The sequence below is a fragment of the Littorina saxatilis genome, linkage group LG17 (genome assembly GCF_037325665.1).
Source record: "Littorina saxatilis isolate snail1 linkage group LG17, US_GU_Lsax_2.0, whole genome shotgun sequence".
In the NCBI taxonomy this organism is placed as follows: domain Eukaryota; kingdom Metazoa; phylum Mollusca; class Gastropoda; order Littorinimorpha; family Littorinidae; genus Littorina; species Littorina saxatilis.
Genome location: NC_090261.1, coordinates 70,817,052 through 70,831,946, shown reverse-complemented (window position 1 = coordinate 70,831,946; position 14,895 = coordinate 70,817,052). Strand labels below are relative to the sequence as shown.

At 41.1% G+C, this 14,895-nt stretch overlaps 1 protein-coding gene across 1 annotated transcript in view; it reads left to right on the top strand.

Moving 5' to 3' along the window:
* LOC138952400 (insulinoma-associated protein 1-like) overlaps window positions 1–2,461 on the top strand; it is a 13,547-nt gene extending 11,086 nt beyond the window's left edge. The window contains exon 4 of the mRNA XM_070324067.1: window positions 1–2,461. This exon is cut by the window's left edge and continues 1,761 nt beyond it. The gene's annotated coding sequence lies outside the window, so the exon portion shown is untranslated.
* Window positions 2,462–14,895: the final 12,434 nt, after the last annotated feature.

Sequence of the window (14,895 nt, the reverse complement as noted above, 5' to 3'; positions counted from 1 at the left end):
CCCTGTGGACCCCCTTCTGTCTCCCTGTGGACCCCCTTCTGTCTCCCTGTGGACCCCCTTCTGTCTCCCTGTGGACCCCCTTCTGTCTCCTTGTGCTGAGGCATGAAAGTAGTCAAGTTTTGTGGTTGTAACTGCTTCGATTTGACGAGACCAAAGATCAAATAAGTGAATTACATCTGGCTGATCCATGTTGCCTTTATTGATGATCAGAAATAATTGACTCTTAATATACATTTCTGACCTTCGTTTTCCCCCTTGTACATTTGTTCAGTATTGCCTTGTCACCTAATATCATTTCCGCCTTATGTACATTCCTTCATAGTTCCACATTGCCTTGTCGTTACTTGTTTTGTTGTGTCTGTTCACGCGTTGCCTTTTCATTCATCAAGATGAACATTTGTTGTTGTTGTTTTTCACCTTCAGTATGCAACGGAATGACTTTTTGCAAGAACTCAAGTTTCATTGGTTGTAAAACTTTGATAACAGATTGGAAAGCATAGAGAGAACTCAGAAAACTTCAGATAACACTGCAACATTATTGTTTGTTTGTTTGTTTAACGCCCAGCCGACCACGAAGGGCCATATCAGGGCAGTGCTGCTTTGACATATAACGTGAGCCACACACAAGACAGAAGTCGCAGCACAGGCTTAATGTCTCACCCAGTCACATTATTCTGACACCGGACCAACCAGTCCTAGCACTAACCCCATAATGCCAGACGCCAGGCGGAGCAGCCACTAGATTGCCAATTTTAAAGTCTTAGGTATGACCCGGCCGGGGTTCGAACCCACGACCTCCCGATCACGGGGCGGACGCCTTATACCACTAGGCCAACCGTGCCTGTACCGACATTGCAACATTCCCTTCCTACTAATAGAAGTAAAGGCGAATTGAAAGGGTTCGATGCCTCAACGGTCAGTTTGAAATAACCTTAATCAAGCAAATACTTTTGTCCCGGTGATCAGAACTAACCCGAACACCCGTCAGAAAAAAAAGAAGCTTGGGTTGCCTTTATTTCAAACCGCGCTGGCGGTCGAGGTGAACAATGACTTTTAGAGATCTGTGTCATATGTCAAATTCTGGTCAAAAGTACAAATAACATTAATGTATCGATTTAATTTTGTTAACCCCCCCCCCCCCCCCCACCATCCCCAAGAAAGAATTTTTTTGGTTTAAGAAAAAAAAATGAGACAACAGCGGAATGTGAAGAAATATTTATGGACGCAGGGCTTTGTTTCTGCAGCTACAGGAATCATATTATGATGTGCATGCACATTCACATGAAATTCGATGCTACGGTATGAAAAACCCCCAGAGATAAAAGTCAACAACAAAAACCAGCAGTGTTGACAATGATATGTATGTTAATGAAACTCGACCCACCCGCTGTGAAACATCCCAAAGGATAAGCGAGAACATGCAGGAAACATTGCATGAGAATAAAACACGCCTGTCGGATTCCCGTGTTGAAGGCGACATCTGCAGTCAGCCATCCGCATAAGCTTATTGTGTGACTGCGCAATAGGGAACAAGAATGGCCTATGGGAGAGACAAAAAATCGACATGATGAGGTAATAAAGCAATGAACAAGAACACAGACACATTATGCTTAGGAACGTTAAAAAAAATAATAAGAAGAAAAAAACACCTACAGATTAATTCTGAAAGAAAAGTAAAAAACAAACAAACAAAAATACAAAAACAGATTCATCCTATCTTCCTCACTTTAGAAATGTTAAGTTTTAGATCTGAATACACAAAGCCCAGCACCGAGGTTTCTGGGGGTTCGAACAACTCATAAAGTACGGGATTTTGCAGAAACTGTGCACAAGAATAGTAGATTTCAAAATACCTCTTCAGTTTTTGTAATTTCGCCAAACCATTTTGTATCTGCATATATTTGACCATGTGAAGTCTAAAACCTCAAAATGCAAAAAAAAAAAGTCACTGTATTTTCCCCATCACACGTTTTCATCCATGTCTCGCGACTTATGTCCCCTTTTCTCAAATACGCCGTCACATACATAATTATACGCGATCGAGTACCCAGTTTCGCGCACCATTATTCTGGCTTATACATTAATGCTCATTAGCAAAATGATGGGATTCTCCCGGGACAAAAGCTTATCGCTCCAATAAGCCTATCCCCATCTGTGACCAGATTTCTATGGCCTGGTGACTACCATACAGGGAGTCTTCGCTAATACCACCAGCATTGTCGATTGGCCTGCATCAGTGCAAGTGGCTCCATTTGATGGAATGTTGCTTTCCCCGATAAAACCCCTTGCGAGCTAAACTGCGATGCAAAAAGTCGACAGCGGAGCAATAACCGATCGAAGCGAGTGGAAATCTCGGCAAAGCGAGATGCTATCGGAAGAATTCCACTCATAAAAGCAAGTTTACGGGCTGTTTTTGCTACCAGATGTTGCAGTCGCAATCTCTCATCGTTTGAGGGGTGGAGGGAAGTAGCAGTATGGGGGGGGGGGGGGGGGGGGTGGATATAAGAGTGGGAACATTGGATTTCCTAAATTTGAACAAAGTGACGTCAGAGACCGACTAACACTCGTATTTGCATAATTTAGGCGTCTGGCCGAGAATACGACAGAGTGCACGTTTGTATCGTACACAAAAATAATACAAGGAATTCCAACAAAATTAAGTCGATACATTAATGTTATTTGTACTTTTGACCAGAATTTGACATATGACACAGATCTCTAAAAGTCATTGTTCACCTCGACCGCCAGCGCGGTTTCGTGAAACAATGACTGTCTCCGTCTGAGCAAAATGTCATTATTTTGGGTCAAAATACAAAGAACGTTTTATCATCCAATTTTTTCCAGAGGATCTCGTCGATTGGATAATCATTTTTTCTGGGTTGGGGTAAAAAAAACGAAAAACCTACAAACAAACAGAAAAACTGAGGGAATGTTTCTTGTAAACGCTTGCATGTCAAGTAGTTCTCGCCTCGACGGACTTATTTGCTCGTATTAAAATTTATTGTCCCGTGGCACGGAAGGCTACCCTCCCTTCAGTTTGCTCTTTTGACTGCTGTAATCGCTTTCTGATCGTCTCCCCTTTTTGCTTCGCTGTTTGAGGCAGATCGATTTGCTTCCCTTGTTTCGTGAGTCACGTCGCGAAAACACAATAGCCTCCACTTTTCACATGCTGAGGAGAAGGGGCGACCAGCGTTAGAGTTTTTGATTACTCAAATCTTGAAAGTGAGTCATTCCGTTGCATACTAATTAAAATATTAGTCATGTCTTGGCACACGAATTATCCTAGCCAAGCCGTTTCTTTCCCCACGGGACGGTTTGAATAGAGCGGCTCTGTTTGTACACCAAATCAAGCCAGGCTGTATCACGACCATTCCGTTTCGTTTCCTTCCTGAGTCGGTTTTTGCATCGGCTCGATATTTTTCCTGGCGGGCTTTTGTTTGGTTGATGTTTGCTGGAAGGATTACTGTTTCATCTCAGCTTTATTTTTGACAGTATTGCGTTTTCTTTTTCAATTGGCTTTTTTCATATTGTAATATTTCAAATTGGGTTCAAATTACTTAGAAGACAGTAGGCTGTATCATAGTGTTATTTTGTGTGCATTATCCTTCATCAGTGGAGCTTCTCACACATCTGCCTTTACCTGTTATATGTTAAATGGTGTGCCTTGAATTTGACTTCAAAATGTTTGACGTAAAATGGCTACAAAATGTCGATGCCACAAACAGCAATGCTTACAAAAAGGTGTTGTTTTTTATGTTAAATTTATTTTGGATGACAAAATGTATATATGCTTGGTATTATTGCTACATCGGTAATTACGAATTATTTCGGGTTTAATTTTTTTTTCACAGGGAAAGTCTCATGGCTTGAAAAACACGAAGACACGCATGCATCATCTCTCGTCTCAGATTATCATGATCTTATCTCGATACTTTGATGAGACAAACCCAATGCTGGCGTGTCGATGAAGACAGCCTCAGCGGGCGTGTTCGAGTCAAAGTATCACACCATATCCTCAGCGTATTACCAATACCTGCCCCAATAAAGGCCAACTGGTCTGAGAGGACGTAAAACCCCAATAGTCAGTCGGTTCCACATCCCCACCCCATCCCCTATCTCTCGCTCACACTCTCTCTCTCACCCCATCCCCTATCTCTCGCTCACACTCTCTCTCTCACCCCATCCCCTATCTCTCGCTCACACTCTCTCTCTCACCCCATCCCCTATCTCTCGCTCACACTCTCTCTCTCACCCCATCCCCTATCTCTCGCTCACACTCTCTCTCTCACCCCATCCCCTATCTCTCGCTCACACTCTCTCTCTCACCCCATCCCCTATCTCTCGCTCACACTCTCTCTCTCACCCCATCCCCTATCTCTCGCTCACACTCTCTCTCTCACCCCATCCCCTATCTCTCGCTCACACCCTCTCTCTCACCCCATCCCCTATCTCTCGCTCTCGCTCACACCCTCTCTCTCTCACCCCATCCCCTATCTCTCGCTCTCGCTCACACCCTCTCTCTCACCCCATCCCCTATCTCTCGCTCTCGCTCACACTCTCTCTCTCACCCCATCCCCTATCTCTCGCTCTCGCTCACACTCTCTCTCTCACCCCATCCCCTATCTCTCGCTCACACTCTCTCTCTCTCACCCATCTCCTATCTCTCGCTCACACTCTCTCTCTCTCACCCATCTCCTATCTCTCGCTCACACTCTCTCTCTCACCCCATCCCCTATCTCTCGCTCACACTCTCTCTCTCACCCATCTCCTATCTCTCGCTCACACTCTCTCTCTCTCACCCATCTCCTATCTCTCGCTCACACTCTCTCTCTCTCACCCATCTCCTATCTCTCGCTCACACTCTCTCTCTCACCCATCCCCTATCTCTCGCTCACACTCTCTCTCTCACCCCATCCCCTATCTCTCGCTCACACTCTCTCTCTCACCCATCCCCTATCTCTCGCTCACACTCTCTCTCTCACCCATCTCCCAATTTATCCCCCCTCTCTTCCACCCCTCCCTCACACTGTAAGTCACTCGGTTTTCTTCTGCTCTCTATGTCAGTAATTTTGCACACATCAGCTGTACCGCTATTTGCATTATATCAAAGCCTGCTTTACAAAAGGTAGATTGGTTGGTCTAGTGACAACACAAATATAATGAAAGCACGAAAACGAGACTTTGAGAAAGACTAGTATGGAATTATCATACAAATTGTTTTTGTAGCGGTTGGGTTGTTATCGATCTCACTTAACGTTATTTTTGTTATCTATTATTTAAAATCGTTCAGTGGAACAGATGGCCAATAGAGAGCTGAATAATTTAATTTCTTTGTCAGGCCGAAATAATGTTCATGCTCGTTTGGACTTGCTTTGCATGTTTTCACGCAGTACGGCAAAATGCTTATATTATACCGAGTAATGCAAATTGTGTTGGAAACATCTCTTTTGACCTAGTAGTGAACTGTAGAATAATGGTGCATTTCTAATTACAAGTCAGCATGATTTGTAATATTGAAATAGGTAGACTATAAAACTTGACTCAGAAAAATAGGTCATGAACGTAAACTGTTCTTGTCATATTATCAAAGCGTTAGATGATACTATTGCCGGATTACAACTTCCAAAACTTTTAAGAGTGCAATTTACCTTATGCCAATTTAAGGAGATAGTATCAGTAATGCGCATTGCAGATTTTGCAGGACAAATTCATCCCCAAGCTTGATATTCTTTTATAAGCACATGTATTACAGATATCCTAAAATTAGTTCTCGTTCTTTAGATTAATCTTTGTATTGCATCTATACGTTTCTGCAGGCACAAGTCTTGTTCCCAAGCCGATTAAACGCCCCCAAAGCCTTAACTTAATTTTTGTTAAACAAATCGTTGTAGCAATAAAGAGAACTTGCATTAGCAGAGAATGTTATCAAACCATACACATTTTGTCATCGTAAAATAACATTGTATGTGTCTTGTTTTAAAGCTGTTAATCAAACTGTTAAGCTGTTGACTTCACTACCTTATGTTTATAGCAAAGTGTTCCACTGTTGAGTCGTGAACTTTTTTTTCAAATTGTTTTACCAAAAATGGCGGACGCAAGTGCGCTTAAACTACAAAGCATTCCCGTGCCTTCCCATGGTCAAGTTGATGGTTATTATTTGAAAATAAATGTCATTCTCAGTTTCCAAAGTGGCTTTGAAACATTGAACGCCTTTACCTTAAAGATACTATCCTTCTACTGTTAACAATCATGTTAACTGCTACGCAATGTGTTCAGAGTTTTTTTTGATGGGACAAGAGCATCTCAGTTCAACTTGAACACATACCAAAATTTAAAGTCCTGGCAAATGGTGCGGAATGGGACTTTTTTTACTTAATTTTTGTCTTTCATGGGGGGTGGTGGTGGTGGGGGGGGGGGGTAGGGGTATGACACCGGTGTCAATATACGAAACTAATTCAGCAAGAAAAATCCCTGTCGGTAGGGAACAGCAGCCAAGCTGTTAATTTTTGGTGTGTTCAAATGAAAAAATGCTCTCATTCTGCGAAAAAAAAGCTGGACAGATTTGTGATGGTTTAAATGATCGTTCACCTGGGAAGGAGTGTGTCTTTAGTCGGTATATTAAATCTGATTTTAACATGTGTTGTCTGTTATTTATTCTAATGCTTGCTCAGTTTCTGTTGAACATGTAGCTTATAGTTTGCCATGTAATGATATGAGGGAAATATATAACTTTTCTTTTTATAAAAGTGTCAATTGGTGCAAATGTTGAAATAATATTTATGTTTGGTCTCATATCTTGAACAAAAGTAGCACTAGTTATTTTGTGTGCGCGTGCGTGAACGTAAGAGATAGAGGGAGAGAGAGAGAGAGAGAGAGAGAGAGAGAGAGAGAGAGAGAGAGAGAGAGAGAGAGAGAGAGAGAGAGAGAGAGAGAGAGAGAGAGAGAGAGAGAGAGAGAGTAAAGGGTTGTGTGTGTGTGCGTGCGTGCGTACAAGTGTGTGTGTGTGTGTGTGTGTGTGTGTGTGTGTGTGTGTGTGTGTGCGTGTGTTTGTGTGTTTGTGTGTGTATGTGTATGTGCGTGCGTTAGGGAGAGAGAATATTTACACAAATATATTCATATTTGCCCATTTTGGCACGTATAAATTTCCCTGTATGAATCTCGGTTCTATGGAGATCTCTCTAACATTCATATCCGGATCTAAGCCAATATTCCTGTTTAATCTTGAATCTGATGTGTATTTACATATTTATTTCAGTGCAATGCATCCTAATCCCTCGTGTTTATTATTTGGCAATAAGCATTTACATAAAGTGCAATGCGTCATTCCACTCAGTTTTTTGTTTGCGTATACACACAATTTTATTCATTCCGTTCCACCTGCTTTTACTTGTTTCGGTTTGTGCAATTTCCTTGTAAAGATCTTACCTCTCCCACACAATAAAATGTTGGGTTGTAAGAACTTAGACATTCTCGTTTTATTCTGTTTCAATTCTTGCGTGTGTGTGTGTGTGTGTGTGTGTGTGTGTGTGTGTGTGTGTGTGTGTGTGTGTGTGTGTGTGTGTGTGTGTGTGTGTGTGTGTGTGTGTGTGTGTATGTGTGTGTGTGTATGTTTAGTGTTTCCCTATTTTAAAAAATCCAGATTTTTTTTCTCGTAACTGTTACCTCTTTTACTTCATACGTTGAGACTTGTCTCCAAAAGTCTTTCTTCTTTTGCTATGTGATTATCAGTGTTTTCTTTGTTGGGCTGAATCACAAAGATTGACGCCTTTTTTTGTCTTGTTGGCGAAGAGAGAGAGAGAGAGAGAGAGAGAGAGAGAGAGAGAGAGAGAGAGAGAGAGAGAGAGAGAGAGAGAGAGAGAGAGAGAGAAAGAGAGAGAAAGAGAATTTTTCTGTTTTAAAATAGTAAGCTACTCGTATGTATGGCATAAGTTCTCGTTAACTGCGTATGGTTTGATTTTTCTTCGCCTTTTTTCTTATCTAATGAATACACATAGAAATATACCTATAAACAAAATCAAGTTTTTGTCTGTCGGAACAATTTCCGCAGGAAATAAGTGTCGCATGTGCAATAAAGATGTACATAAATAATGCTTAGTCAATAGATTGCTAATTATTGTTCTAGTGTTGTATGTGTACTATGTCATGAATTCTGATGAGAGCAACCACATGGCAGTATTGTAAGTGTACAGTATATATGAATGTATGCATTACCATTTTTTGTCCATTGTTCGGTGTATTTTGAGATTATTACAGACAATTTGAAAATGTACGCCTTCTGTCATATCAGTCACGTTAAAACATGTGGTCTTCTTTTTTCAGTCTTTCTTTGTACAGGTTTTCATGTTGGAAAATTGAAATGAAATATGTAAGATTTTCCTTGAAAATATTTTGTTTTGCCCACATAACTTTTAGGGAGACCCCCTGTCAACATCATGTCATATGTATCATGGCGTTGTCAATGGCATGGCATTATAATAATCATAGCATGGCAAAAATGGCGGTTATATCCAATACCAATATTGGAAACTATTCCAAATTGTTCGTATAAAGGAGAACATCAAACACTAAAAAAATGGCTAAAGATGAGGCTTATAGCTGTTTGTCTCGTTGTTAATTATGTTTGTTTGAAGCAGCTGAGTAGTTATTATCTTTGCCTTTATTATCCATTGTGCCTGTTACTGTTAAACATTGAGTATTTTCTGCCAATATGAATATAATGTTACGTGCCTGTATTCTTGTCAAAAATCCGTAAATGGCATTTTACATGTGGGGAAAACAAATCCACACAAAAACAACCTAGAAATGCCAAAAGGTTGTACTTACTGCATGAATTGTAGTTTATGATACGTTACACTCCAAGTGCTGTCCAAAAAATATTTTTAAAATTGCTACTTTTTGTCGTAAATTTTGGACCCGTATATATAACCGTGCCTGTATTTCAGATTTCATGTTATCTGTGTGCTGTGTCACTGTTTTTGAAAAGAAAATTAAAACAAAAATTGACAAAATGTATGTCAGTTACTACTGCCTTTGTCGTAAAGATTGTTTGACCCATGCATGTATGTATTAACGTGCCTGAATCTGTACACTAATCGTTTTTGTATTATTCAGTATTGAAAAAATATATTTTAAAATATGAAACTATATCATGTCAAATGTGCTGCCAAAATACACACATTGGAATGAAAGAGAATAGAAGAAAAAAAACAATTAAAAATTAAAAAGGAAACAAAACGCAATGTCAGAGAATTTACTGCCCAAATGAATAGAAGTATCAGAATTTAATGAATTTAAAATTGACCCAAAAAAGAAACCAATCAACACTCATCCGCGTAAAAAAAACACCAATCCAAATATCGTGGTTTCCTAAAACAAATATCAATCTATGGTAAAATGGGGTACAACCATCAATATTCCAAAATATAATTCTCCCAAACTAGGATTTCTATGATTTCAAGTCAGTAAATTGATATTTCAAGCAAAAATACAAATGTTTTCAGAAGCGGAATACATATCATACCGGATGTGGGAATTTTGGGGGGGTATTGGAATATGCTCAAAGTGACAGAAATGATGATGGAATGTTGTGTTTTAATTATAGTGCTTTGTCGATTTTGCGGTGAATGTTAGTGTCATTCCTTGATTGTTTACGTACTATGTTAATGAAGTATGTAACAATTTGTAAATATTATATTAGACGAGAATATGGCATTTGATTGTGTATCATGCATTAGCAAACATTCTGAATAAAACAGAAAAAATGACGTGGTGTGTGTGTGTGTGTGTGTGTGTGTGTGTGTGTGTGTGTGTGTGTGTGTGTGTGTGTGTGTCTCTCTCTCTCTCTCTCTCTCTCTCTCTCTTTCTCTCTCTCTCTCTCTCTCTCGACAGCGAGATAATGAGACAGAGAGGCTCACACACATGCACGCACGTAAACACGAGCGCAATGTATACGCACGCAAGCACGTACACACACATAAGCCTACACACACGGACACACTGACACACAAAACACACACACACACACACACACACACACACACGAACGCACGCACGAACGCACGCACGCACACTCTGACATACACACACAGACAGACACACACTGTCTTCTCATTTAAATCGGGTTGCGTGTACATGTATGCGCGTGGATTTACACGTGTGCGGGTGTAGTCTATATAAGCGTGTGTGTGTGTGTGTGTGTGTGTGTGTGTGTGTGTGTGTGTGTGTGTGTGTGTGTGTGTTTGTTCGTTTGCAGCCATTGTTGTTTTTGTATAGATATGTATTTAGACATGTTCCCCTACTTGTCACGCGAGAGTAACGCCGACTGGTGGTTTCTTGGTTTTAAATATTTGTGGTCTGCAGATTGATTGGTTTTTGGCTCACGTAAGTGTAGCCTATGCGATGCTAACTTTTGTCTGTCTGTGCGTGCGTGCGTGCGTGTGTGTGTGTGTGTGTGTGTGTGTGTGTGTGTGATAGAAACTTTAACATTTCCGAGTCTATGGATAAAGCTCGCATAAGAAGATTACGTCTCGGTCAAAAGTGTTTGACGTGTGTGATAGAAACTATTTGAAGACGTCACATTATGACGTAAGAGGGTTAGACGTCACGCAAAGGAATTACTGAAAGTCTCGGTCGTTGTTATTGTGAGCGGGCCGAGACTAGTTGGCAGATCCAGGGTCTCGCTTTCTTGCACAGTTTCACCTATGCTTACTGTGTGTGTGTGTGTGTGTGTATGTGTGACGGAGTGATTGAGTTTGTGTTACTGTTTGTCGATTTCTTACGTGAGCCTTGAAGGCTTCGCCTCTTGTATGTGTGTGTGTTAACTGTTGGATCAGTATTTTCCTTTGTGTGTACATACTATACCTTGCTTTTTACCCTTAGTCTTAGATGTTTTTGTTTACCTATGGCTTTCGTGTCGGTGTGTTTGTTTGTTCGTACTCATAAACTAGTTTGCTATGTTTTTGTTGTTATTAATGTTTTGTTCATTTTTCCTTTTACCCCTTTTATGAATGATGCAGAAATTGTTGTTTTACCTTGTCTATAAGGCTTTTATTATTATTATTATTATTATGGAAAGCTTATATAGCGCGAACCACAACTGTGCTCTCCGCGCTTTACATATTAATTTCTGCCGTTTGAAATGGAATTTTTTACAGACAGACAGACAAACAGACATTTTTTTTACACACAATATATAACGCATTCACATCGACCAGCAAACTTCAAACCTATTAGGCGAACATTCACCTTTCACGGCCTATTAGCTAATGACAATAAAGTGTCAAAGCGTCAAAAGCGTCAAAAGCGTCTCTCTCTCTCTCTCTCTCTCTCTCTCTCTCTCTCTCTCTCTCTCTCTCTCTTTCTCTCTGTCTCTCTGTCTCTCTCTCTCTCTCTCTCTCTCTCTCTCTCTTTTTCTCTTTCGGCCTCTCTATATAATGCACTAAGAACATTTTTATACAAACACATATTTCTTTGTTATATGTAATCTTCAAACATTGCTAATGAATCAAAATACACCTTGAAATGTCTGATTGATGGCTGGACATGTTCAATATGTAATGTATACTGTAGTTAACTTAACTTTTTCTTCTTCTTGTTATTGAGTTTCCCTTCAATGGCCGAGGGCCGGTTTGAAAAAACAAACATGTTTGCATTGTTTATTCTGTCACCCTCGAAAAATATTTTTCAGTTTCAGTTTCTGTCTCTCCCGTCCCGTCGCTCCTTCTCTCTCTCTCTTTGTCACTGAAATCGCTACTGACACCATCTAACACTATTGATTTTCCCGTTCGCACCCCCCCACCCTCCCTTCTCCCCTCGCTCCCTCCTTCCTCTCATTTCTTCCTCCAAACTGTAAGGATCCACCCCAGCGAATTAGCATAAAACTCCGGGTGGGGGAACGCGTGGCAGATGGCCCGAGAGATTTTGTATGGCGTACCGACTGTGCCATAAAAGAGCAACAGCGAGCCTGTCTGCGACTAGCTACCTATAAACTGAAAGGTCAACGATGGAGAGAAAGATAATTTCCCACAATGAGCAGATATGATCGGACGATGTCCTGGTTTTTATTTAGTCCTAAAATAAAGTAATTGTCAGGGCCCGTATGCATGAACTAGAAGTACGAAACACTGGAAGTAGAGGCCTCTTTTCGAAGTGGGAACTCCCGAAGTCAACTTTCTAACTGTTCACAATGCATGAACTGACTTGAACGCCAAAGTAGTGACAGCGAGAGTATTAAGGTCAAGGTCGGGGAAATTGGGGGAATCCCTACTAATACGCATGCGCACGTTTCTATCAACATTTCAGTCAACGAAAATGGCAAGGCACGTGTGCCGCTCAAAAAGAAAGTAGACACAGAGGGGCGTTCTGCGCCTTTTTCAGATGGTGAAATTGCTGTACTCTTGACAGAAGTGTTTTACGAAAGAACGGTTATTCTCTCCAAATTTCAGAACAGTCTAACTGTTAAACATAAAGACGCTGTCTGGTCCAAAATTGCCAAAGAAGTGTCGCTCTCTCTCTCTCTCTCTCTCTCTCTCTCTCTCTCTCTCTCTCTCTCTCTCTCTCTCTCTCTCTCTCTCTCTCTCTCTCTCTCTTACGACACACGCACACACAGACAAACGTACACTCATGCACATACTGACACTATGACACAAGTGACACTGACGGCACACTTAAACTGAACACACACACACACACCACACTGCACACACACACACACGCGCGCGCTCGCGCGCACACATATACACACACACACGCACCCATACACGCACGCACACAGTCACAAACAAATAACCACACACTCACTCTCTCTCACTTTCCGATCTCATTCTCTCTCAATCTACACTCATACACACACTGAAACTATGATGACACAAGTGACACGTCACACACACACACAAAGTGTGACACACACACACACACACACACACATACACACACACACACACACACACACACACAGACACACACACGCACACACGCACATACTCACCGTAGTGACACACATATACACACGCGCGTACAGTTGAAAGTCAAGACATGATATGATTTTTTCAAAGCATAGGAAGGTTTCTTTTGCAAATGAATAAAATTAACACAGAGGCAAAACCCGGTTTTTGCAGCAGGAATGCAATTGCGGAGGCTTAAAAAGGAAAAGATTAATAAAAAATATATAGCTCCCGGCGGAACTTGAACCCGGAGCAAATGAACGAGAGTGCGGAACCGTTACCACTGCACTATGTTACTCGTGTAGAATAGAGGCATGATGAAAAAAGGCATTCTGAGTTATTCAGTCGTGCTGGTTTGAAAGCTCGCCACCTTCGCCGAATGACTCGAGCACGTTTTTTTCGGTCAGTAACTGATCGAACTGTCGCTTTTGAGTCACTCTGTTTTAAGCATTTCACCTAAATTAAACAAGAATGTCACAGTCCGTGTCTATGGTGCAAGGTAGGAGACCGTCTCATTGTAGCCAAGTTACGACAGTTGCTCGATTGACGCATTTCACGTCTTCGATATTGTGTCTGAGATAATTTCCCAATGAGCTGCCTTTAAAAACGGAATGTCCTGCAATTGTAGTATGCGCTGGAGGTTTCTTTTGGATGGGTAAGGACCCTTGAGATGCGATATCGTCGTATAATTATGTCAAGCGAGAGGCCCTTGACATTGGAAGTGGGAACTTCGAAAGCAAAGTTGCCAGCTACTCGGTATGCACGAGCTAAATTGAACGCCGAAGTAGTGGCTTCGAGAGTTCTGAGGTCAAGGTCGAGAAAATTGGGGGAATCCCAATTAGTGCGCATGCGTTTGTAAACGGTAGGCTTGGTGACCAGAAGAAACAAATCTCATCGCGAGTTCGTAAATGGGCAAACGTTGATCGCGCTGTAGCTTTTACTCTAATTGTTGTTTTTAACTGGTTGAACGAAGCTGTGATAATTGTCCTTAAATAGAATGACTGTCTATAATAATGATTTCGTTGACCAGAATGTTGGGGACAATAAAAAAGGTTGTTTATGTGGTAGCGAAGTCGGTTAACTTAAAACTCTTTTTGTAGTGTTTTTTTTAATGATTGTGTATCGGTAAAACTGCTGGACAAAAATAGTTTGGTCAGAGCGAATGTTTGTGTTACTGGTAAATTTAAAAAGGCAGAACTCCATTTTTTGGGAATCAAGATATAAGGTGTAGTGAAAAGAAGATAAGTTCAGCGAATTTCATATTATTTGAGAAAATGTGTGTCCGAATTTTTCAAACAGAAAAATTGTTGTACTTAGGTGTTTGTAAATTACGTTTGTCCTCGTTAATTGTGAAGAGGATGTATGTTTATATAAAGTTCAAAGTCAAGATTGGATTTTTGTAGCCTACGTGCGTGTGTGCATGTGTATTAGACATAATACATAGACATAGAACACTTTATTATCTCAATTACGATAAACTCGGGTGTGGTGAATCACAATAAACAGCATAAAACGTAAGAACATGAATAAAATATCAAGGCGCAAATATAGTCAGCTCATCATAGTGTGGGGAGTGGGTACACACACACACACACACACACACACACACACACACACACATACACACACACACACACACACACACCGTCGAACACACACATAACGTCGAACACACACACACACACACACACACACACACACACACACACACACACACACACACACACACACACACCGTCGAACACACACACACCGTCGAACACACACATAACATCGAAAACACACACACACACACACACACACACACACACACACAAACAAACACACACACAAACACACAAACACACACACAAACACACACACACACACGGCACGCGCGAACACGCAAACAAACGTATGAAGGAACAGACGCACAATTATACCCGCACGCACACACACACAGGCAGACAGGCAC